Genomic DNA, 14,788 nt, shown 5'->3' with positions numbered 1-14,788 from the left:
CACACACACACATCTCTTATTACAGAAGAAATTGGTGCTTCCCTCTATGGAGAACCTGAACAAAGATAGTAGCTTTACATTCTGACATTTGTCTACATACCAATGAAATATCTGGATTCCCATCAGCATATTCCATGGAGACATCCATAAGTCCCACCAATGTAAACAGAGCTTTCAATAAATTACTTAATGTTTCAGTTTCAAATATGATTGGACTACCAATAATCACCAGCCATTTATGGAAATGGTTAAATATGAAAGATAAACACTTAAACAGGAATCAGGGGGCCGATAGGAAAAGAAACATACAGAAAGGAGCAACAATATAGCAATATAGGAAATATTTTAAAATTATAAATGGCTTAATCAGATAGGTTGATATTGATCATGAAATGTGAATAGGATTGTTTAATGAAGAAAATGAGAAAATAATATACTCTCACATATGAAATACATGACAGAGGTAAAAGATATTGAGACCTAAATTCTAAGAGATTTATAGAATATAAAAAGAAAAACACAAAGGAATTTACAGTTTTTAAAAAGTGCAGATCCTATTAGTTGATTATATTCAACTAATAAGAATTCTAGGAACTGAGAGTAGAGAAACTAGAAGGGAATAAATCAAATAAATAAGAAAATTTCCTAGAATTACAGAACATAAGCAACCATGTTGAAATAGATCAGTCTTACCAATTAATTTAAAAATACACATACATATAAACTGCATTATTATGAACTCTCACAGCAACAAGGAAATTTCCAGAAAGAGAAGGAGATAGAAAAAAGTCAGTGAATAGGAATTGTAATATGTAAATTGTAAAATGTAATAGCATTCTCAGCAGCAAAGGTAGATGAGAGAAGACAGTAATATATTGGCTTCAAAAATCTGAAGGGAAACCAGTTCCAGCTTTCCCAAATTGCTATCTCAATAAAGTACAAGGTTTTTTGTTTGCTTGCTTATTTTTTTCTTTTTAAACATATTTTCGGATCTATATCTCAAAAATGTTGGTACACTTATAGTTTTTCTCTTATCAAACTTGAGACTGTATTTTGCTCAAAATTAGGAATAAAATATAAAAGAATAAGCTATGTGATCCAAGATATAGAGAATCAAATAAGAAGACTGATGAAGAAAATTCCCAGAATACCAGACCAGTTCAAAGGACAAAGTATTTCAGGAGAGAGAGCTCAAGGAGGGGTGGAAAGAAGTTTGGTAACAAAGATTAACTCTAGAAGACAACAAAAAGGCTATACAACTGCACTTGACTCCCCATTGAAGAATATTTCATAATTACCACGATAAAAATGCTGCAGTTGTGCACTAGAACATAAAAAATTGGAAATAATATAGAGACTGAAGTCAAGTGGAAAGGAAAATTATGAGACCAGAATATTGTCCTTTTTCATTCAATTCTAAGCTTTAGTTTTATTGGGGATATTTAAGGATTAATACAACAAATTAATAAACTTCTAATCATGAAAAAATTGGTATTTTGTTCACCCTCTAGAGTAAAACTAAAAATGTACAAAAATATTTTAATAGGCTCATTTTTTAGAATAGTTTTAGGTTCACAGCAAAACTGACTAGAAAATACAGAGTTCCTATATATCCCCTGTCTTAAAAATCCTCTGTGCTCTGCCTGAAGAATGTATTTTTAAAAAGTCTTTTTGAAGATATCAGAGAGTTAATAAGAGAGTGAAAAATCACTGGGCCATGATGTAGAAAAACAGAAATTCAGATAAGTAAGTAGAGCTTTGTGGCTGCCTTACCTATAGGAATATCTTTCCAGAAGAGGCAGCTGAGAGGCTGAAGAGATGAGCAGTATTTTTTAAAGCCCCTGAGGCACTAAGCCAGAGGCATTGATTCTGGGGTGTACCTGGCAGAAAATAGGGCTGGGTGCAGACACGAGGAATATGGGCGGTTCAGAAGTATACTGGCCTTCACAAGAACCATATCCAATCATTAAATTGTCTCTATCCAATTTCCCAACTGCTATCATTTTCTTTGGATCAGAAAAATTCTTTTAGATTTTTTAAGGCGATTCTGCTGGCAATAGATTATCTCAACACCGCCACCCCTCATCTTTTTTTAACTTTCAAAAGATATTTTCACTAAGTATAGAATTATGGTTTGATTTTTTTCTTTAGCACTTAAACTTTTATTTTCTTTGTTTCTGGCATGCCTGGTTTCTGAGGAACAATCTAAGGCATGATCCTCCTGAGAAACTGTACCTAATGCTCTATATATTGTGAATCCTCTTCCCTCTATTAGGAAATCAAACTATTTTCAGCCTGGGTAAATTCTGAGAATTATTCTGGCTATTCCCAGCTTTTTTCCCATGGCCAGGATATCTGCTTTTATGAATCATGTAGAACTATATCATCATATTTAATACAATTATATGAATGTATGACATTTGACTCCCTTCCTCCTTTGTTTGAAAATTAGTTCAATCTCTCCTTTTCTCTTTCTGTTTTCTTCTCTGTGTGTGTTTCTCCCTCTCTCTTTCCCTTCCTCCTTTCTCCAGTCCTCTCCACTCTCCACACACAAATCTTTCCCTAACTAGTCTCTTTATCCCTGCTTGGCAGATAACCCAACACTTGTTTAGGCAAAGGAAGAATGACAGGGCTATCTCTGTAGTAGGCAAACTTTGTTTTATCTGTTCAGTAACAATTAATAGAGTTTTTCTGGAGGTAAAATTTATGCTACAAAGAAAAGCTCTAAGGCAGTGCTTCACAGCCATGGTGTCTCAAGGTATAGGTACATTTAGGATCAGTAAAAGAAAAAATGGTCCTGTTTAGCCTACTGCTAAGAATTTTGCATATACTTAGCCCATGTAACCTTGCAGATGTGCTTGTTAAACCTGATATGAAGGATGCCGAGTGAAAGAATAGAGAGAATAGAAGAATCATAGAATCAAAAATGTTACAAACAAAGTATAGGAAATACATTTTTATGAATACATTATCTAGTCACATATATGATTGTGCCATCAAGTTAAAAGAGGAAAACTTACTATTCGAGGCAACAGGTGAAAATAGTACTAATAAAAATGATAACATAATACATTATCTAGCTCATTGTCATTAAGCTGAGCACAAAAGGAAATCAGTTGCTTAGGGGAGAATGGGTCACTAGTCATGAAGTAAAATTGACCACAGGGAGATTAAGACCCGAGATTTCCTACTCTTCAGAGCAAAAAATGCTGAATATTGCAGAATTGAGAAGTATTAACTCATAACATCATGGAAGTTCATATAGATATTTGAATTTGCTTATACCTCCTTTTAGCACATATGGTAAACTATTCTACTGGAATTTTTTAATGACCATTAGAATATTTACTTGTAGGAATATTGTTTGATGTCTTCCTTTCTTTCTTGCAGAAAAAAAAACAGTGTATAAAATGTTGTAGTCTTAAACAAAACCAAAGTTATCATTGCATTTGTTTAAGAATGTCTTCCATGGAGCATAAACTAAATTTCATAGAAATACATCTCTAAATGTAGAGTTAGGCTGTCCAAAATTTCAGACTTAACTTTTTCTATTTGAATGTTTACATTGAATTCTGTCTACCTAAAGATTTAGATTTCTTTTTTTAAGCACAAACATCTAGGTTCCAATTTTCAATGTTCTATATTCAGATTAATCATGAAACTCATGTGATTATTAGATACTATAAGAAATAAATACCACAAAAGGAAATGAAATAATATGGTATTACTATCATTTCAATTTTCTCTGGGTATACCATTACTGTACATGACTCATTTGATTGACATTTGTTTCTAGAATAACCAACTTCAGGAGAAGCAGCCAGGGATCACATGCATCAACACTTCACAATAAATTAGCCCTGGATCCTACTAAATGCTCATTATTTCTGTCTAATACTGTGTGAGCTACCCAGCTTGCACAGGTCAGAAAGCATTAAACTGAATCTGGGTTTTGCACAAACAGAGTGAAATGTGGAATGACATAACACCTAACAGAGTCAGCTGTGATTCAAGATAACTGATGTGCAAGGGCAAAGTTATCTACTCGCTGAAATTGAACTAGGCTAAATCACTTTGCTCTCTCTGAGGCAACGAAATCGTCAAGGAGACAATAATTCAGCATCCCAAACATGGGTATAAATGGACTCTACATGGAATTCTAACTTCAGACTCTACATGGAATTCTAACTTCAGGCCAAATATCTATGGGCAAAAGCCAAGCATCCAAATCTCACTCTAGTGAATAAATAAATGTGAAAACTCTGAATCACCTCAGAAAAAAAGATAGAGTATTTCCTATAATGTTTAACTTTCTAACCTTTTGTTTCTTTTTAAAATTCATATACTTTCGCTTTATGAATTTCTGAGTGTAATCAGATGTTTTAAGCTACTAATTTTTTTTGAAACATTTGAGTTGTACAGTGATACATGGAGTTGAAAGAAAAATTCAGCCTGTATTTAGAACAAAGTGCATTTGCCTCAATATTTTATTAGTAACTCTTACTTGGACAGGTATTAGCTCACTGATTTGTGTAACAGGATTATTCACCAGAAATGATTAAGTGTAACTAGACTAATAGGAAGTTGTTAAGTATAGGCCACCCATAATAGTATTATATCAATATTATTAAACAGAACTCTTTAGCATTATGGTATTCACTCTAATGGGAATTTCTTTATGATTGTTAGGTAACTGTTTATGACATTAATTTGACTGTTAAAATGAGCAAGCTAAATGAAAACATTGCCTATACAAGTTCATTAAAAATAGTATTGCATAGATTTACATTAAAACAAGATAATGAGAGAAAGTACAGTAATTTGGCTTCAATTAAAAATAGAATAGTTACTGTAAAATTATTGTCAATGTGTAAAATATGAGTTTATCTAAATTCAAACACAGTGAGACATTTTTGTTACTGCTAATACAGATGTTATTTAAGAAGAAGTATACAAAAGTTGCTTACATATTATACCTTATTATTTATATAAAGGCTATACTTACTTCCTGTATGAAAACAATGCAGATATATCTCTCACAAGTCAAATGGGTTCACCTCAGGATCTGTCCTACCTCTTCTCCTAGATTCCATGTTAATAAAGGCATTTGGTCAAAGTTAAACCCAGCATGGCATATGTTAAGTCTTATATGAGAAGAAAATGACTTGATGACAAAGAAAGTTATAAGGATTAACTAGCACATACCAGCAGCTGCCAAGAGAGTAAGGCTGATACAGGATTTTGAAGGTGTTTGATCAAGAGGGCCAGAACACAAATCTAAGGAAGAGTTTATTAAATTTGGGACATTCTCTCAGGATACAGAATTTTACACACTGGCAAGAATCCTGAAGGATAAAAACTCAGTGCTAGGTTGGCTTCTATAGGGCTAAAGAAAATATGGATTATACTGAGCAAAGCAGAAATCCCTGAAACTTCAGGTTTAAGAAGGGATTGCAGTAATCAAGGAAGCAGGGATGATGGAGTACATATATCATATGGGAGCAAGTGTCCCACCAGATTTGTTTCACAGGAAGGCCCAGAGTACTCACCCAGCTACCAAGCTACTAGAAATGTGCTAATGAGAAGGTCACCAACATCACTAAGAAGGGCAGCAGTGGCTTTCTGCTGCAGACCAGGCTGCCGGTAGAAGACAATGTAGAGCTTCATTTGTTGATACCAATGAAGATCAAGAGTTCAGAACCAATTGTTATCAGGTGGCAGCACTTAAATTATAACAGCCAGGGGATCACAAATATCACAATGACCAATAAGTCTGGAGTTCAAGACAGAGAGTTTTGACCTACAGAGTCATTAATATGATGAATAAAAGCTGGTGTCCTTAAAGGCAAAATAAATGGGCAGCAAAGTAGGACTAAAAAGGCAAAATGGATGAGTATGAAGCTGAAGGTATTGTCTCAATAAAAAGTTACAGTTCCTTGGACATTTTCCAGATCTGAACCACTGCGCTGTCCCTTTGACTGAAGAGATAATTGAGTCACCAGAACAAAGAAGACAATATTATATCAAATATATGAAGCAACAATTCCTATTTTCTTTCCTATAGTTGCATACAGGTGAGGAGTTATATTTTGAGGATTATTAGATACAGGATTTGAGTTGATATTAATACTCGGAGAACTGAACTATCATTATGGCTTCCCTGTTAGAGTGGAGACCACTCAAAAAGTGAAATCCTAGACAAAGTCCGGCTAACTGTTATTATATTGACTCCACAGACCCAATTTAATTTCCTCAGCCCATTAATAGTATCATTTCCTCAGCTCATTAACATATAATCTGAATTGAGATACTTAGCAAGTGAAGTAAGCTCCATATTGGATCATGGCCTGTATAATGAGAGCTATCATAGTGGAGAAGGCCAAGTGGAAGTCTCAACGGCTGCTCTCCAACAGAGACAAGATAAAAAATAAAAGTCAATATTGTATCTTGGGAAGATGGGAGAGATCACTGCTACCTTTAAAGATATAAATGAAGCAACAGTAGTAGTCCCTATCATTGTTTAATTTATCAGTTTGATCCCTGCAAAAAAGCAGGCGGAGACCAGAGAATGATTGTAGGCCATTAGAATCTCAATTAAACAGTGAAGCTGAGAGTATCTTGCATGCCAGGTATGCTACTGTTGCTAGAGATTAATGCAGCTTCTGGAACATGGTATATAATCACTGTTTTAGTGCATGTGCACTTTTCTTTTACAACCAGGAAAATGGATCAGATAGTTTACATTTATGAAAAAGAACAAAAATACACACTTTCAGATTTGCCTTAGGGCTAAATTAAGGCTCCCAAACTATATCTTGAAGTAGTTAAAAGATAGCAGAACCATCTGGACATCCAAAAGAATATCACATTGATCAATCAATCATCATCAATGACACCTTGCTGATAAAGCAAGATAATCAAGACGTAAATTACATGCTGAGACCCTTGATATGATACATACATTCCAGAGAGTTGGAAATAAACCCTATAAAAATCAAAAATACTATCTACTTCAGTTAAGGTTTTAATGGCCCATTAGTCAGGGCAACCCATGACATTCCTTCGAAAGTAAAAGACAATTTGCCTTATCTTGCATCCTCTTTTACAAATAAGAAAATACAATGGACTTTGGGTCTCTTCAGATTCTGGAGGTAATATATAACACTACTAGAATTATTCTTCTTTTACACACAGTGGGTAGCACAAAAAGCTGCCTCAATTCAGGGGAGTCTGGAGAAGGAAAGGACACTGTATCAGCTCAGTATTCCAAGCCTTGCTTCTTGGGCCATGAGAATCAGCAAGCCTACTGTGATGGAGCTGTCAGTGGTGGAAACTGATGCCATGTAGAGTTTACAGCAAACTGCAGTGGGAGAATCACAACATAGGACCCTGCAGATCAGGAGCAAGACCTTGCTATCTAAGCAGTTAATTGCATATTGTTTGAGACAAGCTCTTGGTGTATTATTGGACTCTGTTGAAAATGAACACTTGAAAATAAGGCTTCAAGTGATCATTAGTTTGAAGTTGTCCATTATGAAAGGTATCCTATTGGACATGTCAAGGCATAAATTTGATTAGACCTAGTAGCCTTCCACTGTAAGTTAGAAATGATATACATAGGCTTGAACTCAAACTACATCAAAAGGAATATAACTTTGAAAGAAGTAGTGAGGAAAAAGTCTTCCCAATAGATGTAGCTTTGTGAAGTGTACCTATAACCAAGAAGGACCCTATGGGACCTTCCCAGAAAAGAACCCCTCATGTCTTCTGCCTGCCTTTTGTCTGTAGAAAAACTTTAGTCTTCTAGACTTCCCAGAGTTCCAAAGAATACATTTAATCAGAGAAGTAAGAAAATGCCAAAAGGAAGGAAAACAGTTAAGCAAGAGAAGCTAATAACAGTTTAGCTATTAAACAAAGTCAAGGACATTTAGATCCTCCTCAATGGCTGTAGATGCTATTGTGAGCCATATCCTTTCAGGTGTTTTGCAGCTACTGAAACCCCCACTAGGTGGAAGAGTTAACTGTATACAGCCCACAAGCTCATAGACCCCAGATGGTTGGAACCAGAAGGTTGATGATGTTGACTTCCAACTACCTCTACCATCAACCAATCAGAAGAATGTCCATGAGCTGATCACACACTTCATAACCCCTCTCCCTCACCCTGTCTTTAAAAACTTTTCCCTGAAAGCCTTTGGGAGTTATGCTCTTTTAATCACTAGCTGCCCTGGACTCCTTGCTTGGTGCCCTGCAAAAAACACTGCGCTTTCCTTTACCACAACCCTGTTAACAGTAGATTGGCTTTACTGTGTGTGGGCAAGCAGACCCAAGTTTGGTTTAGTAACATACCTTTTTACTCATTTAGTATAGAAGGAGAAGCAATCCAGGTTTAAAATATATGGACTCATAGGCTCATGGACTGCATGGCAACAGTTCTGGAAGACTGAAACTCAAACATTTGGAAGATTGGAGATAAGGAGCTCTTGAGGAGAAAGCATGACAATGGACATATGATGGTGAATGCAAAGTGTTAAAGTTCAAAACACATGTTAACACTCTCTAGAAAACATCCACCATGGAAGAGTCACTACATAATAGAGGAGACCAAAAAAAAAAAAAAAAAAAGACAAGATGAGTTGATATCAGCCAGCATTGTTCAATGGGCTATCCAACGATGACATTATGGACAAATACATTAAATGTTACAATTAGGCTAAACAGCATGGAGGACCACTTATCAAGAGTGATCTAGCTGGTGCGACCCCCAAATATCCAACGTGTCTGTAACAAACACCAGTGCTAAGATAACTGTGTTACATTATTACTTATGGAGAGCAAATGGGCAATTGGTGGCAAGTTTACTGACTATATCAGGCTCTTTACATCCAATTATTTTTTTTTCTCACAGGAGTGAACATTTATTCTAGGTGTAGAATAATGCCCACAGAGCTTCAACCAGAAACACTATCTAGGGATTGAATAAGTGCCTGATTCATGCTCACAGATTCCACACAACATAGGATACAAACAGGTATCTACTTGACCTTGAAGGAAGTGAGGAAGTAGCCTAAAACCTTAGGACCCATTGGTCATATCATATACCACACCAAAGAGAAACAGGCCTGATAAAGCTCTTGGATAGCCTTCTACAGATATAACGGAATGATTAAGCACTGAATCAATATTCTGCAAACATGGAGTGATGTTCTCCAAATTTCAGTAGACAAATTAGATCAGAGATATCTATATAATATTGTGTCCCCAGTAGAAAGGATCTAGGATTCAAAGGTTGAAAGCATGACTGGGTGCATTTATCAATGTTTCCAAAGACCTACTTGGGGATTCGTGCTCTCCATTCCTACATTTCCAGATCCTGCAATAACAGATGATCCAGATTACCAAAAAGGCATACTCTTGGCAATATAAACTACAATGATTCCATTTAACCTCAAGCTATGTTTGCTGCCTGAGCACTTTGGACTCTGTGAAAACACAGATAAAGAACAACTAATTCTAAACTGGTAGCTAGAGAAGTCTTAGAATATCCCCTTAAGTTAAGACTTGGATATTATTTATTACTGATAAGGTAAAATATTAATGAATACTGGCTTAAATCCAGTAAACATGGAGAGAAGAGGGATAACTTTTCTCTCTCACAGAAGCTAAGGCTGCCAGCCTCTGAAGGATGAGTGTTAGGGGGGTTGAGTGCTGTGAGGCACCCTTGATGTCTACTTTGTTGAGAATTCAAAGATTTAATTTTTATGCATACATCAATTAATTTAGGTCTTTCATATTAGTGTAGACATAAGGAAAGCTATTCTAGTAAAATGCTAAGAATATACATGAGTCAATATTTTACACTACATCTTCCTCTTCTTGTTAGAATATATTAACACATATTTAAAAGTATTTTTTGTTTCCATATGGTACTAATAATAAAGCACAGCAAAATGAACTCTCATTCAACAAAAGACATGAGTTATTTTTCCAATAATTTCTCACTTCTGATAGGTTCAACTTCATTATGTTTGTATTTACATGGAATTAAAAAGCTCTTTTACCTTTCATTGTTTCAGTGATATTTCAGTGATATTTGTCCTTTAAATAGCAGCTACATAATGTGTCCCACCTCAGATGACTTTACCTCTTGTAATTTGGAGGAGTCAGCTTTAGTGACAAGATAATTGTATTATCTATTCACCAAACTGTGCACTATTTGATACCATAAAAGAAGACAAGAAATGCAACAACACTTGGATTTCTCTAAAAATGTCCTACTCAACCCACCATGGTAAAAATCCATTACTAGGCTAGGAAAGCAGTAAAAGTGTATTTATTTTAACGTTAATTATCTGAAAACAAGGCAAACATGAGGTGGAAGATAAGAAATAGTGCAGACAGTGCAGAATTATTTCACTAATTGTTTTGGCTTCCAATAATGTAGTACAGTTGTTTCAATTCCCACCTAAACAGAATGACCTATGGGCTTTGTTATCTTGAGAGAAACATAATTATCTGCTGTACTTGCAGCTTCATGGATTATTAAGATAAATTGGAAGTTGTGTGGACTTAGGAAATGGTATTTCATGATTTAATACTTTCACAAGATTTAGAAAGAATTCAAAGGCAATTCTATAACCTTAGAACTCTGAGAAAATAAAAAAATTTAGACCAAGGTTAATCAAAAAAGAACCAATTAAATTTAACCAGAGTGCTCAAAGCCACTTGTAAATTATTCTCTCTTCAGATTAATATTGAACAACAGGAAAGGAAATAAGACAGCATCCATACTTTCAAAATCCAGAGTTGATTTTGTGTATATTATTGGCATATTATTATAAGCAAATGATTTGTTCATTCCTGCAGCTCCCATATAGTCATATGTAAGTTTCTTTCTCAGGTTTTTTAAAGTAAATCCAATAGGACTAAAAATAATCATTTATTACACAGGTTTTAAACATCACTTTTATTATCTATTTTAAGTTGTTATAAATCATCCTTAATTTAGCATTTTTGTGAAAAAAGCTTTTTCTATATTGTAGATAAATAATTTATGTATTTAGGAGAGATTACATGAGTTAGAGTAATTATTAAAGGATATAAAAGTACTTGGGTTATTAAGGCACAGCAGATGTCTAGTATCATAGAGTGATTAATTTTCCATTGCCTAGATTGACAGAATTTAAATAGTTTGACTCAATACAGGTGAACTGAGGTCACACTACAGTCCAATTTTGAAAAAGCCACACCATGTAATACTGAAGGGAAAATGAGATTTTGAGATTTAATTGTTCAGATATTTGAAGAGTTCTTGGTTAGTGTCATTTTTGGTAGGAAATAAGATGCTAGTAATTCATATTATACAGTGAATTGAAAATCACTCAAATTATTATAGGTTATAGCATGGGATACAGTACAAGTAGGAAAAAAAGCTTTGCAAGATTGACTGGTTATGGTACTTTGTCACTATTGTGACAAATGAATGGTGACAACCGATGACTACAAAGACTTTTGGGATGGGTTTGCTGCCTGCTTCTGATTGTCCTTAAGAAAATAACTAAAGAAAAAGAAAAAACTTAAGGCCTTAAATTTCCAAATAAAGATCAGAAAGTTTTTGTGAAGCCTTTGAGTCTCTGAAGTGCCAAGGCAGACTAGCCTGAGAATCAAGCCCAGATCCTGGTGGTAGATTGGAGAGATGCTAAATCATTTAAGTGTGCAATCATAATGGATTTCTTTTTAAGGTTAAGAAAGCTGTTTATATTAAAATAAGGCTTTGAGGCTTGGGTTGGGAACATTCAGACAGACTCAGAAAGTTGAGAGCTTCGACATCCCAGTTTCCCTTGAAATTTGCTGAACATTGGAAGAAAAATCCACCCTCTCCCCTTAAAAGAGACCTTAATTTTCTTGCATTAAAATAAACAGACAACCTTCAATAACCCACCCTGGGTATCTGACTTAAAAGGGAAATCTATTGTCTCACTATCCCTTATTCATTCTAAGCCCATATTGAGATTTAGATGCCAGCATCACTCAGAAGGAGAAGTGCTGGGCTTTCTTAGGAGAGCAGATATGTTATAGAAGTTGTAGGATGTTGCCTATTTACATTAGCAACATTCTTAGAGACAAGAATGGTGATGAACTATAAGACAATTCAGTCACTAAATAAAGTATAAGACTGGATCAAGCCAAATCTAATGATGTGTATTCACTCCCCTAGGGATTAGGGATGCAATGTGTTGAGAGTATGTTAACAGTCTGCTAGACTGCCTAACAGTAGCCCTCGTCTTTTTGATTCAAAGCATGATCAGAGAACCATCTGGGAACATGATCAGGGATATTTAGACATACAGAATCTCAGATCCCACACTACATCTACTGAATTTGACTCTGCATTTTAACCAGATACCCAAGAGATTTGTATGCATATTAAATCTCAGAAGTACTGCCTTTTAAGTCAGTGAGATTCTTAGTCATTTTTTAGAGGAAGGAGTCCTAGTAATCAGGACTCCTAAGTGTTAAAGTAGACCTACTACACTTGTTCAGGTACCCACTAACTATACCCTGTAGGAGTGTTCTTGGACACTGTCTTCATGAGAGCATTATAAAGTGTATTGATGAGAAGGCCAGCATACCTGAAGTCTATTGAAAAATCTCTGTACATTTTAGGCATTGTCATTCATTAGGCTGAAGATTACAGTGGGAAATGTTGCCAGAGTGATTACTTAGGTCTCATGACTGATTACTACTTTTAATAGTTATTTTTTTCTCCTCTGTCCCTTTACTCCTTCTGCTACCTTATATAATGAACGATTAATGGTAGATAGTATTGCAATTTACATTTTAAGAGTAAGTGTGACTAAATGTCTGTTTTAATTTTATAATAGCAGAGTTGAGTATTTGTGACAGAGACATGTATGGCCAACAAAAATACTGGCTATCTTTATAGCAAATCTTTGCTAACAACTAATCCAAGCAAACCACAAGATTTGAAGTTGAGTGAGAAAAGGTTTGTGTGTGCTACTTAGTCTTCATTTATCTCATTAGATCTTTCCTCATCCTTTCCCTGCCCTCTGAAAGCTGCACTGCCTAACGAATCTTGACCACAGGCTTCTGGTTGTATTTGGGTACCACAGGCAGGACATCAAAGACTGACATGTGGGTTCATCACCAGTTGTGTGTTCTGGCCAGCAGAAGTCCCATTGAGACTGAAAGAATTACTCAAGACTCTGTGGAAAAGTCAAGAGAGCGAAAGAGAGTCGGGAGCCAACTCCACAAGCCTCTCAAATCTCTCATATTTATTGAGTACAGTCAAAGGAGGAATGCAGGAATTTAGGGAAGGACAGGGTGGGATCACAATGAGTAAAAAGGCTTTGTTTATTGGTGATGTTTGGCTCAAGGTCAGAAGACCCTTTTTGGTGATCATGTTCGTGTTGAGCCTTTCAGCTTATCAGGGTGGAACATATGAGAATCAGCTGCTGGACAGGATTTTCTTGGACTCAGGCGGCTATGCCTGTCTTAGGTTGCCCCCCTCAGGGGATCTTACCTGTCATTGGCTAACCAGCCTTCTCACCTCTGAGTCTGCAGCTTTTTATAAATTGTTTACCATTCCAGCCCAAGGCTGTTTTGCGGATAGAAGACTAACAGCAGGCACGCCCAGCGTTTATAGCTGGGGGCCTGGGTCATTGCTAAAACCTCAAGGCAGGTTACTAAGCACATCTTTAAGGAGATAAGCAGCTGGGATTTGTTACAATTTGTTAACCCAATCATGGGCTCCCACACTGACATTGTGCTGTACACCAGAAATTGACACATTGTAACTGACTACTCCTCAATTTAAAAAAGAGAAAAAGGCTGAGAAGAGAGAGAAATAGAGTATTGATTTTTCCCTCTCCCCTTCCTCTCTGTCATTTTGGTTGTGTGTGCGTGTGTGTGTTTCTTTCCTCAGTGACCACAGCTCCTGGAGGATAGCCCATCTTCCATGGCTAGGAGAGGCACAGGCAATGCTCTCCTTTCTCTTGCTTTCAGGAATTACCGGATCCCTAAAAACCTTACAATCACTTTTTGGTTCCATTAACCCTGATCACAATTCTGGAAATGTTCCCTTTATTATACTTGTTTCAATTAAAATTTTAACTACTATTCATTTCCTTCTGGCAATACAAATGGATTCATAATGCTATGAGTTATGCACTGTGCAGTAATGCTATCATTCTGATATATCAATATATGCATGAGTTTGTTTCTGGGAATACTATCCATTTCACTGGTTGATTTACTGTTTTTTATCTTCACCAATAAAACACTAACTTAAGTGTTCCAACTTTAGAATTAAGTAGTAAGACACTAAGGGGACAGTGTTTGGGAGGTATTGGCCCATGCATGGAGGAGAGATTTATCACAGATATGATTTATCACTGAATTGCCAGTCATGTTGCTAACATAAAAACAAAAATATTTTGGTTTGCTTTATTGTTTTTAAATTCTTTACATATAATGCACCTTTATTGTTTGCAACCAGTGCAAATCATCACTCCCTCAAACTTCACACATTGTGATTAAGTAGGACTATGTAGAACAATTTTCCCACCCTCTTCTTCTTCAGAAGTATTTTCCTGTTTTAGCCATTTTAATTTCTTCTGAAAATAAATTTTAGTGCCAGTTTATCAAATTCTAAGGAAAGCATTTCCTCAGAAAACAAGAACAGTCTCAAATAAACAACCTAACCTACCACCTAAAAAAAAAATCAGAAAAAGAAGAACAAATAAAACCTAAAATCAGCAGAAGGAAA

This window comes from Vicugna pacos, chromosome 3 (genome assembly GCF_048564905.1).
Source record: "Vicugna pacos chromosome 3, VicPac4, whole genome shotgun sequence".
In the NCBI taxonomy this organism is placed as follows: domain Eukaryota; kingdom Metazoa; phylum Chordata; class Mammalia; order Artiodactyla; family Camelidae; genus Vicugna; species Vicugna pacos.
This window is presented reverse-complemented; position numbering follows the sequence as displayed.